Source organism: Pinus tabuliformis, chromosome 4_1 (assembly GCF_031772625.1).
Source record: "Pinus tabuliformis cultivar Carrire ecotype Pingquan chromosome 4_1, CPIR1, whole genome shotgun sequence".
Classification (NCBI taxonomy): Eukaryota; Viridiplantae; Streptophyta; class Pinopsida; order Pinales; family Pinaceae; genus Pinus; species Pinus tabuliformis.
Genome location: NC_142303.1, coordinates 462,981,360 through 462,993,114, shown reverse-complemented (window position 1 = coordinate 462,993,114; position 11,755 = coordinate 462,981,360).

Below are 11,755 nucleotides of genomic sequence, written 5' to 3'. Positions count from 1 at the left end.
AACACCTCTTCTAGAGTTTTGTTGTTTAGAGATATGTGAGGATATCGATTTTGTATGTAGATTGTTGTCTCAGTTGCCTCACCCCATAGAAACTTCTGTAGATCTTGATCATGTATCATTGCTTTTACACTTTCTTCAATGGACCAGTTCTTTCTTTCTGCAACTCCATTTTGTTCGGGATTGTATGGAACTATCATCTCCCTCTTAATCCCAGATTCCTTACAGAATGTTATGACCTTCTTTGATGTATATTCTCCTCCATTATCAGATCTTAGTATTTTGATCCTTCTTTCTGTAAAGTTCTCTACTTCAGCTTTGAATTCTAGTGAATACTTCATCCTTAGTTTTCATTAAGTAAATCCAGGTATTTCTTGAGTGATCATCTATGAATGTGACATAATAGAGATGTCCTCCAAGTGATTTTGGAGCCATAGGGCCACATACATAAGAGTGAATGAGATCCAAGATTTCTTTTGACCGTGAAGCACTACTTCCAAATGGTTTCTTGGTATTTTTTCCTAATGCACATCCTTTGCAGACACCTTCATGATCCTCCTTTAGACTTGGTATTCCATCTACTATAGAATTTAGGGTTGGAAGAATTTTGAAATGTAGATGACCAAACCTTCTATGCCAAAGTTCACATGGACTAATCTCAGTGTGAATTAGGGCATGATTTACAAGAGATATTAATTTGTAGAGCCTTCCTTCTCGGGTACCAATTACTTTAGATTTTTCTATGCTTGAGTCTTTTGCCCAAACAACTACTTTTCCATCAATGAATGCTAGTCTATCTCCTTTATCTTCTAAGCTTGAAATAGAAAGTAGATTTTTGTGCAAACCTGGAACAAATAATATATTGTTGAGGTGAATGTTGCTTCCATATTCTAGCTTTATGGATGATGATCCAATGCCTTTCACATGATAACTCTTGTTATCTCCAAGTTCCACAGAGTATGTGGATTTTCCTTTTGATAAGGTCTTCAATTGGTGAGAGTGACCAGTCATGTGCCTTGATGCACCGTTATCAATTACCCAGATGTCTTTTCCTTGAAATGTTCCAGAGAGAGCAGAAAAGAGTCCTTCGTCTTTTTCTATGATTGATTCCTTCTTTGAAGAGAATATGAGACTCCATACCTCTTTGATGCTTTTCTTGAGATGTCTTGCAATCCTTTTGATGACCTTCTTCATTGTAGAGTAGATCTTCATGATGCCCTTAGATAACCAAAGCTCTGATACCATGTTGAGAATTCAGTAGGACAATGTATATGTTAATTCTCTTAACCTGATAACTGCTTGTGTTAGCTTTTTTACTTATTAGCTTTGATCTTTGTTAGTTCAATATGAAATACATCAAACAACTACCAAAACATTAAGAACAATGCCATAATACGCAGGCTCCAAGTCAGGGCCAAAACCCCTCCTCTTGAGGGGAAAACCTGTAAAATCTCTTCTTATCCTTTAGATCTTTCAATTGACGAATACCATGACCTAGACTCAAACAAGTACCCTCCAAGATCAAGTCTTCCTTGACCTCCTGCTACAATATCTTCGACCTCCCTAGTAAATCTGAAATTCTGCCCTAGCAACTGTTGCAATTGTTGTTGCTTCACTAGGAGACTTCGATCTCCCTCTTGCTGCTCTTCCCTTGACCTCGCTTGCCTTGATTTGAGTCTTAGGGCTAGTAGGAAACCCTAAGAGACCTTCGCTTTCCTTCTTGCTCTTCCTGCTTCCAAAATCGAACTTCTAGACTTCCCCAGTGCAGAAACCCTAACTTCACATTCCTAGAAGAAAGTAGAGAGACCCAAGAACACTTCGACTTCTTCTTCGTACTTCCTTCTTCGTCCTTCTACTGCTTCCTTCTTTGTATGAGAGATGAGTGAATGAATGATCCAAATGGAGGACAGGTTCCTCTTATATATAGGCTTTCTTTAAGGGTGGACATGTCTCTTCACTTAGGCCGACTTGACAACTCATGTAGGTCGACTTGATCTTGGAGGTATTTTGACATTTTCAAGACAAAATAAATTTTCTTTTACAATTTACAATGTGCCCATAGGGTCTTCCATACATGACAATGACTCTTATACCTAGGACAAACCCTAGAAGCACTGAATGGGTGCTTGACCTATAAAATAAAAGAACTTAAGCATGAAACCCATGCTCCAATAATAATAATAATTTCTTTTTCATTTTATATATACAAGAATACATTTCATACTAATGAAGATCGAACCTAGTTACACATTTTTCAACACCTGCAAAGGACAAAGACAAACCCATTTTAACTTTATTGTTTTAATAGGTGCAAGTTGAACATCTCAAGATATAATAGAAAGGGAGAGAACAACAAAATAATTTTATCACATCTAAGAGAATCTAAGCACATTTTATAACTCACTAAGGAGGAGATGTTTAATACCCATCTCTAAAACACAACCACGATTTTAAGTCATTTTTATATATTATTTAATCTTTTATCACAAAATCATAAATTAGCATCAACGGAATGTTTAAAATTCATTTAAGTAAAAAAAAATAAAAGACTAATTAACACATAAGCAAACAATGATTTTGTTATGGAGTAGTCTTTAAGTGTAACTTTTTGGAGTTTCTAATAGATTTCTGGCCAGAATATGGCGAAAAAATATATGGTCAAATCTTGATTTATGTTGTTTAAACTAGTTTTTTAACTGCATATTGTAAGACAACACAAATTGGAAACCAAATTAACTGTATATTAAATGATCTCAAAGAATGATGTACATAATGTACATATAAATACAACAAGAAAGTCGTTGATTCAGTTTCGGGGTTTTCTTGGACTCTAACAACTGATCACCATAACACACACTAACCCAATCTTAATCTCGAGGATTAGGTGTCTAACATTCCCCCCTTAATCCGAAGGGATGTATCAAAGTCCAAGAATGAGAGCTAAAAATGCAAAAATGCATCTCAGCCAAGAGATGAATGTCTCTCATAAATGGTTTTCAAAGGATGACCACAAACCAAGGATGATGGTTTTTAAGAGAAAACCACAAATGATACCAAAATATGGGAGAACTCAAGGTCTCAACCAACACCAACTCTGGAACCTTCATAACAATTCTTAGAACAACCAAAAATGTGGTTTTAAGGTGACCACTAACTCTGGAACTATCAATGTAGTTCCTCGAACAATTCTGAATCTGTGAATGCTCGTACACAAACAACTCATTCATAAAAAAATGAAGTCTCTTTGGCTACAACTCTGACTCTAACTATACAAGTTGTGGCTCAGGCTCACTTGTAGATCTCTAACTCAGGCTCACTTGACAAATCTCCGAACCTATAGCAAACCATCAATTTCCCCTTGTCAGATACAAGGTGAGAAGATGAAGTACTCTTTATCACTGCAAGGTTGGTCAATACTCTCGAACATATCCTGTGGTATGACCTGTAAAACTTCTTAGTTGTTTTGGACCAATCCCAAGAAGCAACCCATCCAAAATTTAGTTTCTCTCTTGCAGTAATCTTCTTTTTGGAACATTTGTTTGAATGGTGATTGCACTTTCCACAATGCTCACATAGGTGAAGATCAAAACACCCATCTTTCACATGTCCAACTTTGTCACAATGTTGGCATCAATCAATTTGTTTTGGAACAACACCATCCAAAAATCCAACACTACGAAATTGTATAGGTTTAGAAGAATTAGGAATATGAAAAGATACATCTAAGACATCCTTGTTATATCCCAAACTAGTTCTCTGTTTGTTGTGTACAATTTCTTCCCACGGTCTTCTAAAGGTTTCGGGAACTGTAGGTTTCACAACTGTATGCAAACTACTCTTGCATACCCTTGCCTGAACATGTCTTTCTGTTGCATCCAAATTTTCTCATGAAGTGGCTTCATTACTCTTCGACTTCTGTTTGGAATTAGGATCGTCTCATTGTACTTGAGACTCAATCTGGATAAATTCAACTGTCTCCAATGCATCATGTAAACGAACTCTAATATCAATAAGACTTACTTTGTTGACATTTACAGTTTTATAAGCAGTGGAACTAATGAAATTGTTTAATATATCTAATACATTTTTAATTTGAGCCATTTTAGTCAACCTCGGGTGTCGGTTTCAACCGAAAATGAAACCGTTTACAATAGATTCAACAATTAAAATATGAATAATGCATATGCAGGTTTTCCTTATGCTAGCAGATCCTCTACATTCGGTAGTGTTCTCAAGATGATCTTTAGATAGTGCAGACAATTAAACTCCATGATGATAGATAGAAAAATGCAATACTATGTAATCAATTCAAATTTACAATTTTTCTATGTTTTGCTCTCCAAACATGACAGTTATACCCTTCTCATTCTCACAATTGTGCTTGATTTAAGGTCTTTTCACTTCTCAAAACTTTCGGTTTCTAATCCATAGGCATTGGAACACTGTAATTGGCACAACTTAAACCACTTGTAGGGGCTAGAAAATTATTATGCGTCGTCTATAATTCTTGCATCTCGATGCAGTTCCTAGTGGAAAGATTCAAAAAACACAAACAACATAACTAAAAATAACAAATTCACCAGAAACGAAAAAAAGTGGCCCTCCAACTGTAATATGCCGTATAATCTAAACACTGCGCCTCAAGAAACTTTCCTTTGCACACTTACAAGGGCGAATCACCACCGAATTTATCAGTGAAGAAAGTATAGAAATTTGCTCGGAGGAAAATGTTTAAACTGTCAAAAAATCAGAAACTCTGAAACTGAGCGTATTGCAAATGATGTTCCTTCAATTGCGAAACTAAATTTTCCTTAACAATCTGATGGTTTTGTAGAAATTTTGAATAATATGACACTTATTCACAGAGATTATCCCGATTATACACTATTGCGGAATACATGCATAATACATAACCTCCTCTACGTTGATCATCAATTTAGCAGCATCAAAAACAATGAAACATCAATCGCATGCACACATTAACACAGTATGTAACCCGGGGAAAGCTTACAGCTGAAAACCCCACACTATCTGTATATTAATGATTGAGAACATGTAACAATACATAGTACAATACTCCTCTCAAGTATCCAGCACTATCTCCACCTGTTACACACAAAACTAGCTCAGATCCGAACAAGTCACAGGTTCAAATCTCCTCCGTTGCTTTGCCTGCCTCTATTGCACACAATACCAAGTGAGAATCACTCACCCTGAAAATCACGTGAGCACAGACTATAATCCTTGGTATTGGCCCACATTGCGTAGTCTTCATTGGCATAACTCAATCCCATTGATTGTGCAAGATCTCATGCACAACTATAGTCACAACTGATAGCAATCTCAACCTCTAACACCTGTCTCCACTGAACTGTACATGCACTGAGTTAATTGATGTATTCTTCAGTTGCTTTATGAGTTAATAATTAGTGAATTAATTAAATCAATTAATTCACATCACTCATCACTAGTCTATTTGCAGTTAGACTAATTACAACTAGTTTAACAAAGTCAAACTGAACACAACTCCATCAACTCCACAACCAACTCCACCAAACTCAACTGCTTGAGTTCTAACTGAAGTCCTGCATGCAATAGCTCAACTGACCCACAAAGAAAGCGTATTTCCTTCTGACAGCTGCATGTGCCACATCTGTAGCTCAAACTGAAGTGCTCCAAGAGAATAAGATAAAGTTTATAGTCTAAATATTATTATGAGACAATAATATTTGACTTTTCTATTTTTAGCCTGGCAGTCTAAAAATAGACTTTGATCACACCGCTGTGAACCAGAAATAGAAGTCCATATATTTTTCCCAACATGACCAATCATCCATAAACAGCATCCTGCAACTCATAGACCATGATCCATATGTCTAAAAATAGACTTTGCGCCATAATTTGCCTGCGGGCCCACTTAGTGAAGGCGACTCCTTTCCACTAAGCTCCATCATCTTGTTGCATTCTCAACACTCCCTCTCAACAAGATATGGATTATCAGCAACCCCTATCCTGCCTCGGTGGTATTCGAATTTGCTCCTGGTGAGCGCCTTCGTCAAGATATCAGCATCCTGATCCTCCGTTGGAATGTATGAAAGTAACATGATTCTCCGCTGCACACAATCTCTGATATGATGGTACCTGATGTCAATGTGCTTAGATCTATCATGAAATACAAGATTAGCCGAGAGTTTAATGCAACTCTGGTTATCACAGTAAATCACAGTAGGCTCCAAGTGAGAACCGAACAAACCGACCAGGATCTTCCTCATCCATATAGCCTCGCATGCAGCCAAACTTGCTGCCATATACTCAGCCTCTGTTGAACTGAGTGCCACGGATCTCTGCTTCCTGCTGTACCAAGAAACTGCTGTCGACCCGATATTGAAGACCCCTCCTGATGTGCTCTTTCTGTCCATTGGGCTCCCTGCCCAATCTGCATCCGTGAAGCCACATAGATTCACCTCATCCTCCTGTCTGTACCACAATCCATATCCCGATGTGCCTCTCAAATAACGCAATACATGCTTGCCTGCCTTCCAGAAGAGCTTGGTTGGCTTAACCATAGCTTGTGAAAGCTGGTTAACAGCATAACATATATCGGGTCGTGTATTGACCAGATACATAAGCGACCCCACCAACTGTCGATAAACAGTGGCATCCACTTCTTCTGCTGAAGTGGCATCCTCCTTCCTCCAACCTCCAGGAAGAGGAGTATCAACAGGCTTGCAGCCATGCATGTTGAACTTCTCCAGTATCTCCCGAGCATACTTACCCTGAGAAACAAATAGTCCATCACTGCGCTGCCAAATTTCCAATCCCAGGAAATAATGAAGGAGGCCCAAGTCCTTCATTTCAAACTCCTTAGCAAGATCATCCTTGCATGAAAGTATCAACAACTTATCACCCGTTAGGATCAAATCATCTACATAAAGTACAATGATAAGCAACTTACCCTCCACCACAATCTGGTATAGGTTAGGATCCGCCTCACTCTTGGAGAATCCAAGTCCGGTGAAATAACTGTCTATCCGTGTGTACCAAGCACGTGGTGCTTGTTTCAACCCATACAACGCTCTCTTGAGCCTGCACACATGCGACTCGCTGCTGAAGATCTCGAAACCTTCGGGCTGCTCTATGTACACCTCCTCCTCAATGACTCCGTTGAGGAACGCAATCTTCACATCCATCTAATGAATGTGCCACCTCATCTGCGCTGAGAGAGCAAGAATCGTCCGTATGGAAGAATACCTTGCGATAGGTGCAAAGGTCTCCTCATAATCGATCCCCTCTATCTGTGAAAAGCCTCGGGCAACAAATCTTGCCTTGTACTTCTCCACACTCCCGTCAGCTGCCTGCTTAACTTTGTAGATCCATCTCGAACCCACCACTGACTTCCCTTCCGGTCTAGGAACAATCTCCCATGCATTGTTTCTGACAATCGAATCATACTCTTCCACCATGGCATCTACCCATGCAGGATCCTCCACAGCTTCCTCGAAAGAGGATGGCTCAGTCACAACACATTTGCTCACAATAGCCATGTATCCAGTGTACCGATCAGGTGACTGTCTCTGCCTGCGTTGGGCTGTAGGTGGTCCTACAACTTTCTCTGCATCTTGAGCCAGTCGCTCAGCTTCTGTCAAGCGCTTTCGCCCTCTGATGGTTGGCACTGCATGAGTGGTCTCTTCCACTCCATGAACTTCGTCCTGTGGCTGATCCACGTCCTGAAGCTCATCCTTAGGAACTAATAGCTCCTTATCTGCATGCAAGTGTAGCTCCCTCTCAAGCGAACACTTCATGGCTTTCTCCTCCTGAAATTTTATATGCCGTCGCACAACAGTCTTGCCACTGTCTGGCAAATACACACGATAGTTGTGGGGCGTATCAGTGTACCCCACAAATATCCCAACCTCTGCGGCTGGCTCCAACTTCTTCCTGGCATCCTTCGTCACATGCATGTAAACGTTAGCACCAAAAATCCTCAAATGAGAAAGATCAGGCTTCTTACCAGAATAAGCCTCCTCGGGTGTACTCATGCCAAGTATCCTGTGAGGACAACGGTTCTGCACATATACTGTTGTATTGCATGCTTCCGCCCACAAGTGAAGGGGTAGGCCCTAATCATGCAACATTGCCCGTGCAACACCCACGATCGTTCTGTTCTTCCGCTCAGCAACCCTGTTCTGCTGTGGGTTATGGGGAGTTATGAGCTCTCTTCGAATCCCTTCTACTTTACAGAAATCCTTGAACTCATCAGAGATGTATTCACCACCATTATCGCTCCTAAGAGCCTTCACCTTCTTCCCCGACTCCTTCTCGACCAGTGCTTTGAACTCACAGAACTTTGAGTATGTCTCGCTCTTCTTCTGCATGAAGAAGATCCAACACTTTCTAGAGAAATCATCAACAAAAATCACATAATACCTGTGTTTTGCTATCGAAGCTACTGAGAAAGGTCCACACACGTCTGTGTGAATTCTCTCAAGGATCGTCGTGGCGTGACTATCCTTCTCGTGAAAGGTGGCTTTCACAAACTTTCCCAAGGTACACCCCTTGCACTGATCTGACTGCGCAAGAGTGCCTTTAGGAAGCCTTGTAGTGATCTGCTGCAGTATCTTCAAGGCTCCATGGTGAAGGTGACCCAATCTCCTATGCCACAGCTCGCCATCATCCCGGCTCACCAATCCTTCTACCTTGCATGCCATTGCTGCGCAACCATCTACATGCAACTGATAAAGGTTCCTCACTTGAACCCCTATCTTCTGGGTTTCTCCAGTTGTCTTGCTGCGCAGGAAAGCCTTTCCCTCGCTGAAAACAACATCATATCCCTTGTCTTCTAACATCGCCACAGAGATAAGATTCTTCTTCAATCCTGGAACATGCATCACTTCCTTCAATACGAAGGGTTTACCAGACTCCCTCTCAAAGGAAATGGTACCGATACCGGTCGCACTGTATCTACCATCATCGCCCATCTCGATGTGCACTCCAAGATCTTTCTCCTCCAGATCAGAAAACAAATCTCGATCTCCTGTCATGTGAAAAGACGCACCACTGTCTAAGAACCACACCGATCTCATCACACTTGAAACCAAGCATGCGATCAATGAAAAATCAAGTTCAAACTGCGAGGTTAGAGCCTCTCCTGCTGCAGATCCAGCAGCTTGCTTGTTCTTCTTCTTCTGCGGACAATTAGTGGCATAGTGTCTGTGTTGGTGACAGTGAAAGCACTTCACCTTGGACATGTCCTGCTTCTTGCCTTTCGCACCAGACTGAGAAGCTTTCTTGCTCTTCCCCTTCTTTGCTTTGGCAGCCAAAGCGCAATTTTCTTCATCAATTCCCTTTGATGAAGATCCGTCCCTGGTATTCCGCCTGATCTCCTCCTGCACAAGATCTGACCAAAGTCTCTCCCATCCTGGCAGTTTCTCCCGACCATTGACAGAGTCCTGATAGGAATGCCAACTCTTCGGAAGACCAAGTAGAGCCAAGCTCACCAAGTCCTCATCATCGACAGTCACCCCCACACTTCCCAGCTCATCTCTGCACTGAGTGAACTTCGTGAGATACTTGGGCATACTGTCTCCCTTCTCACATTTGATGTTTCTGAGTTTATCCTTGAGCGCCATTCCACCAGCTCAAAACTCAACCGCTTCTGATCTAAAATTCGTGAGAACAAAGTATTTCTTGTACAGAGATCGACTGTATGGGCATTCACCGGATATCTCACCTTCCAAAAGAAGGATGAATCCAGAAGCTACTTAGCCCGATTACAGACTCTGCTTGAAGAAATAAAATGTAAACACTTTCTGAATAATAGATCTGATGATCAATCCTCTTTGATATCCTGTAGAACTTTTTCTACAAATCAACCAGCTCTGATACCATGTAGAAATTTTGAATAATATGACACTTATTCACAGAGATTATCCCGATTATACACTATTGCAGAATACATGCATAATACATAACCTCCTCTACGTTGATCATCAATTTAGCATCATCAAAAACAATGAAACATCAATCGCATGCACACATTAACACAATATGTAACCCGGGGAAAGCTTACAGTTGAAAACCCCACACTATCTGTATATTAATGATTGAGAACATGTAACAATACATAGTACAATACTCCTCTCAAGTATCCAGCACTATCTCCACCTGTTACACACAAAACTAGCTCAGATCCGAACAAGTCACAGGTTCAAATCTCCTCCGCTGCTTTGCCTGCCTCTATTTCACACAATACCAAGTGAGAATCACTCACCTTGAAAATCACGTGAGCACAGGCTATAATCCTCGGTATTGGCCCACATTGCACAGTCTTCATTGGCATAACTCAATCCCATTGATTGTGCAAGATCTCATGCACAACTATAGTCACAACTGATAGCAATCTCAACCTCTAACACCTGTCTCCACTGAACTGTACATGCACTGAGTTAACTGATGTATTCTTCAGTTGCTTTATGAGTAAATAATTAGTGAATTAATTAAATCAATTAATTCACATCACTCATCACTAGTCTATTTGCAGTTAGACTAATTACAACTAGTTTAACAAAGTCAAACTGAACACAACTCCATCAACTCCACAACCAACTCCACCAAACTCAACTGCTTGAGTTCTAATTGAAGTCCTGCATGCAATAGCTCAACTGACCCACAAAGAAAGCGTATTTCCTTCTGACAGCTGCATGTGCCACATCTGTAGCTCAAACTGAAGTGCTCCAAGAGAATAAGATAAAGTTTATAGTCTAAATATTATTATGAGACAATAATATTTGACTTTTCTATTTTTAGCCTGACAGTCTAAAAATAGACTTTGATCACATCGCTGTGAACCAAAAATAGAAGTCCATCTATTTTTCCGAACATGACCAATCATCCATAAACATCATCCTGCAACTCATAGACCATGATCCATATGTCTAAAAATAGACATAGTCTAAAAATAGACTTTGCGCCATAATTTGCCTGTGGGCCCACTTAGTGAAGGCGACTCCTTTCCACTAAGCTCCATCATCTTGTTGCATTCTCAACAGGTTTCTCCTGTGTTATTCCTTATTTCTATTGAAGCTTCTCGATAATATCAATACAATCAACAATATGGATATGTAGACAATTAGTAGAGACAATCGTTGTGTGAAATGAATGGGTGGATACAAAGATTAACTTAGGTTGTGTTGTAGATAAAGGGTATCATTTACGAGTAGCAAAAAAGCATGGAATTTTATGCAAACTCCGTGAATTTTCATTTAGGGTATCCTCAACCATTATGTGCGTGCATTGTCAACACAATAATCGTTGTTTTATCCTCTGATGACATGATGAAAATAAGTCGAATTGTTATCTACTTCGTGTTGATGCAGAACCTTTGGAAATAATGATTGTAGCATCAATTGAATTTGGATGGGCATAATAGGGTTCAGCATAAACTGAGAATTACGTCCTCAATCTGAGAAAGTGGCAAATGGCTATGTTTTCTCATCACCGTTTATGAGGAAAACAACTGTAAATGGTTTCTACTATTACATCTCTGCAATAAATTCCAATTACATATGCAAGTTGAGCAGTGTTTGTAGAATTAAATATGCAAATAGATTTTCAAACCTGAAGTGTGACGTGAAGATCCGTTGTTCTGACAACTTCACCAATGCTCCATTCCACCAACATCAGATTCAAACCCTCTCTTTCATAAAAAATCACTCTCTAAGAAGGTCATACAACTGGGAAGTCACAAAACTAGTGACTC